Source organism: Taeniopygia guttata, chromosome 23 (genome assembly GCF_048771995.1).
Source record: "Taeniopygia guttata chromosome 23, bTaeGut7.mat, whole genome shotgun sequence".
Lineage (NCBI taxonomy): Eukaryota > Metazoa > Chordata > Aves > Passeriformes > Estrildidae > Taeniopygia > Taeniopygia guttata.
Genome location: NC_133048.1, coordinates 3,853,446 through 3,858,437, shown reverse-complemented (window position 1 = coordinate 3,858,437; position 4,992 = coordinate 3,853,446).

Sequence of the window (4,992 nt, the reverse complement as noted above, 5' to 3'; positions counted from 1 at the left end):
GTGGGGGTTTTTCCAGCTGTTCAGACTCCTGCTGCTGCCACACGGTCCCGGCTGTCCCAGAGGAACAAGGTGGCTGTGATGCTTCGTCCCCATCGCTGGGATGAAGGGTTTGCCTCTCACCCTCCCGCCTGGCTCAGGGACAGTGGAGCCCCCTCCCAGGGGGACATTTGAAGCCATTCCCAGCTTTGGCAAAGAGGCTCGACAGAGGCCGGGCTCCCAAATCCCCCGCTGGAGCTGCGCCGGGCTGAGGATGTGTGGGGAAGGTCCTTTCCGGGGGCACGGCTCACCTGGCACAGCCCCGGGATGCCGGCCAGGTGTCCCGGCACGGGACCCTCCAGCCTCAGCCGAGTCCCGGGGGTGTCCCGGGGGTGTCCCGGGGCAGCCGGGAATGGCTCCGGGCAGCTCGGAGGGAACGTGTTCCAGGCTGCAGCCCGGAGCCGTGAGCCGTGACTCGGCCCGCGGCGCGCTGCTCACCTGCCCGGAATACCTGAGCCGGTCCCCCTGCCTCGGTCACCCACCGCAGGGCTGCCCCGAGGGGCTCCTGGGCAGGATGAGGTGGCCAGGGATGTGGGGCAGGCAGTGCCAGGAGCCCATGGTGGTGCCAGTTTGGTGAGTGCCACCCTCGCATCCCACACAGGGTCTGAGGTAGTTTGTCCCCAGGGCAGGGGGCACCAAAACAGGAGGGTTTGGCAGGAACAGGCAAAGCCAGGCCATGGCTCATCCACCCCGGGCACTGCCCACCCCGGACACTGCGCGCCTTGGGCACTGCCCATCCCGGACACTGCCCGCCCCAGACATTGCCCACCCCGGACACTGCCCACCTTGGGCACTGTCCACCTTGGTCACTGCCCACCTTGGTCACTGCCCATCCCTGACACTGCCCGCCTTGGGCACTGCCCACCTTGGTCACTGCCCACCTTGGCACTGCCCACCCTTGTCACGGGGGTTGCAGCAGGCGCGCAGCAGCCCCGGGCAGTGCCCAGGTAACTCACCTGCTCACGTGCTGGGGAGCATCACCTGCAGCCTGATTTCAGTCATGCCTTTAGCGCGAGAACTCCCCAAACCGAGGCATTTCCAGGATATTCTCGTTTCTGTCTCAAAGGGTGAGTAACTTTTTAATGAGGGGGGACTAATGATCCCTCCAGGGCTGTGCTGTCACCACTGAGCCACTGCCAAAGCACACGCAGCGCTGAGGCCGGGGGGTGGAGGGGCCCCAGCGTGTCCCCCCAGCCCCGTGCTCCTGGCAGCGATGTCTTTTCCCTGTGTGCGCCTCCCGTGCCCCATATCCCCCTCTCCCTCCCAAAGCATGTTTGGACATTGGTGGTGGCACCAAGAGCGGGGAGAAATGGGACTCTGAGCAGGGTGACCTTGTCCTTTCACACGTGTTCCACCCTGTTTATGCCCCTTCCACAGCCCCCATCCATGAGGGTTAAAGATCTGCTGCCTCTGCAGTGGCCGGAAACTGCCCCGTGCCTCAGTTTCCCTCTGTGGTCCAGCACGAAGCCTGGGGTGCCGGGGGTGGCAGGAGGACAGGAGTGACTGTCCCCATGGCCCCAGCAAGGACTGAAGCCATCCAAGCACCCCTGAAATGACAGCCCGAGTCAGCGGCTCCAGGCCCAGCAGCCTCCGGAGCGGAGCTCCCTGCTTCCCCGAGAGGAGCGGCCGGCCCAGCGCGGGCACAGGGTGTCCTGGAGCTGCCACCCCTGCAGCTGCGCTCAGGTGTCACCCGGGGCCCAAAGGCCCAAAGCGAAGGGAGCGGCTGTGCTCCCTGCCAGGCCCGAATTAGTGGCACTGAGATGGGTCATCCCCTGCCACGGCTGTAAAGACACAAGTCATGCCAAGAAAAATAGCACATGGTGTCACCGGGAAGCCACCGAGCCTGGGGACACACAGCTCATGCTGCCAGGGGACAGGGATGTCCCCAGCCAGTGACACCCCAGGGGAGATTCAAGGGAGGGGCACGTCGGTGCTGGGGCCACGTTGCTGCTGTGTCCCTGTCCCCACAGCCTGGCGGTGCCGTGTCCCCCCCACTCCCCGGGCAGCATTTTGCACAGAGGGAGGTGACAGGTGCCATTCCCGAGCTCTGTGTCACCTTCAGTAATGACACCCTGCGCTCCCTTTCATCTCAGGGCCTCCCGGGTGGCCCCTCTCCAGCAGCATTGCTCGTCATCCCTTCCAGGATGGGATGTGGCCGAGTCTGGGGGTCCAGGGTGGTGACACAGGGGCCCCAGGCTGAGATCAGAGAGTGGCAGCAGAGTGACACCCCTCACGCCACACAGTGGGTGTTCACAATGCCCCTTATGCCAAATCCAGCCTTGCTGTGGCCAGCACGGGGAAACACCTCTTTGGGCAGCTGCAGCAGCTGGTGGCACTGCCCCAGGGACACGGCTGGCCAGCGAGGACTGGTGGCACCTCTGGTGGCACCTCTGTGGGAGTGAGCGGGGCCGGACAGTGAGCTCGGGTGCCTGGGAGGTGTCCAGGAACTGTGTTTGCCGAGGGAGGATTCGGACAAGGCCGTGGAGATGGACTCCACCTCCTAAACCCACAGCGGGCACGCGGGCACGGGCATGTGCGTGGGGGTGGCAGCGTGGGTGTGGGGACAGCGACGAGCGTGTGGGGACAGCAGTGCTGGGGACAGCGGATGGGGATGGCTGGAATCTGCCTGGGACACTTTGTGTGACAGCTGCTGCGGGCGCGGGGACAGGGCCAGCCCGGGACACGGGTGACGTGAGCACGGTGGCGGGGCAGGGCGCTGCCGTGGGAGCGGGAGCCGAGTGCCCGCACCCGACAGCAGCGCTGCCGCTGCCCCGGGGCGGCTCCGTGACGTTGGTGGCTCCGGGAGCAGGGCTTGGTCCCTGCTGCTTGCTCAGGGAGTTGGCACACGCCCTGCTTAATGCCGAGTGGGACGGAGCCGTCCCACGCGAGTCACGGAGTCCCCGAGGTCCGTTCCCCTGCGGGCTGAAGAGATTCTCACCCGCTGCCCCACTGACCGGGCTGGCTGGGCTGCCCAGCGCCCCGAGGGGCTCAGCTCGGGTTGGGGGTCCCAGCTGTGCCCCCCAGCCTCTCCTCCCGTGCCCGGGCACTGGGGTGTCCCCGCTCCTCCCGTGCCCGGGCACTGGGGTGTCCCCGCTCCTCCCGTGCCCGGGCACTGGGGTGTCCCCGCTCCTCCCGTGCCCGGGCACTGGGGTGTCCCCGCTCCTCCCGTGCCCGGGCACTGGGGTGTCCCCGCTCCTCCCGTGCCCGGCAGTGGGGTGTCCCCGCTCCTCCCGTGCCCGGGCACTGGGGTGTCCCCGCTCCTCCCGTGCCCGGGCCGTGGGGTGTCCCCGCTCCTCCCCGCGGTGCCGCGATCCGGCCCCGCCCGGGCCGGTCTCCCCGGGGTCGGAGCGGGGTCCGGGGAGCAGCCCCGGGGCGCTGCCGACCCCAGGCCCGTGGGACAAGCGGGGTCACGGCTCCCCGGCCCCTGCCCCACCCCCGTGTCGCCAAAGGGGCTCTGCCACCCTCGTGCCACCCCCGGCAGGCAGGATCCGCCCGCGTTTCACCCCAAGACGATGATTATTCCTTAATTGCCAGCAAAACAAACGCATAAAGGCCGGGCTGGCCCTCGCTGAGCTGGAAGGAAGCGGCCCGGTGCCGTTCCCAGCGCCGGGCTCGCCGCCGGGGGCTCTCGGGGACACCGGCGTGGGGACGGACGGCAGCGAGCGGCTCGGCCGGCCCGGCTCGGCTCGGCTCGGCTCTCTTTCCTCCGGAGCCAGCAGCGCCTCTGTGCCCCGCGGCCCGGGCAGCACCAGAGTCCAGCCCAGCTCATCCCGGAGGGATCTGCAGCGCTCGTCCCTGCCCGGATCCTGCTGTCCCCCGGCCGCGGGATCCCCGGCTGGATGGATCCTCACCCTAAAGCCATTTGGCCCCTCTCAGCCTCTTGGGAAACCCTCCCTGATCCAACCTTTTCTCCAGCAACATCAGAAGGGTTTTGCAATGAGAGGCAGCCGCCTGATTTTTTAATCAGGTTCCTCGGAAAATCACTTTCCAGCAGGGCTCCCCTTGTCCCGTGCCCCAGCTGGGAGCCGCACAGGGAGCACCCGGGAGCGGCTTTCCATCCCGGTGGAGAAGCCTGGTGGAGTCACAGGGAGCAAAACACCACAGCAGGAGGAACATCCCAATGGGGACCCCGGCAGAGGGGACTCCAGCCCCCCTGGGAGCCCCTCTGGCTGCCAGTGCATCAGGGAATGGGGAACATTCCAGCGGGAATCAGGGCTCAGGACACCCCTTCTCTCCCTTCCAACGCCAGCTGTGCATGCTCCTGAACGCCCCAATTCCCTGTCCCGCCTTCTGCAGCCACCTCCAGCTTCCAGCAGCAAACCCTTGGGATGTGGCAGATCTTCCGAGACAGACTTTGCATCTTGGAAGAGCTCTGAGGTGGAAAGTCCCAGGGTGGATGTTGGGGAGTTTTCAGGGGAGTTCTTGCAACAAAACCCTGCCAGGGTGTAAAAAAAAATCAGCTCTGGCTCATCTCCTAGCGGGGCTCTTGGCTTCTGAGGATGGATCCAGCTCCAAGCAGGAACTGGGGAAGGGGAGCAGCCAGGGCAGGTGTGGAGCTGGAGCCACTCTGTCCATCCCCGGGACCGCGGGGCACCAGCCCAGCAGGGAGGGCCCTGCTGGAAATGTCTGCAGGGTGAAACGCTGCGGAGAAATGAGCTCTGCAAAGCCCCGGGAATGTCGGGATGAAAGGAAACGGGGGTCAGAGGCTGGGGACACATCTGGGGTCAGAGGCTGGGGACACATCTGGGGTCAGAGGCTGGGGACACATCCGGGGTCAGAGGCTGGGGACACATCTGGCCCCAGAGGGAGGCGGTGGCTCAGCTGGGAGCTGGGCCAGCACTGGGATTTAGGGGATGGGTCTGAGCTCCTGCAGCTCCATCTCCCCAGGGTGGGACCCTGCGTCTCCGGACGCCAGAGCTGGCACATGGGGCCCTTTGGCCAGGGAGAAGGGCCTGG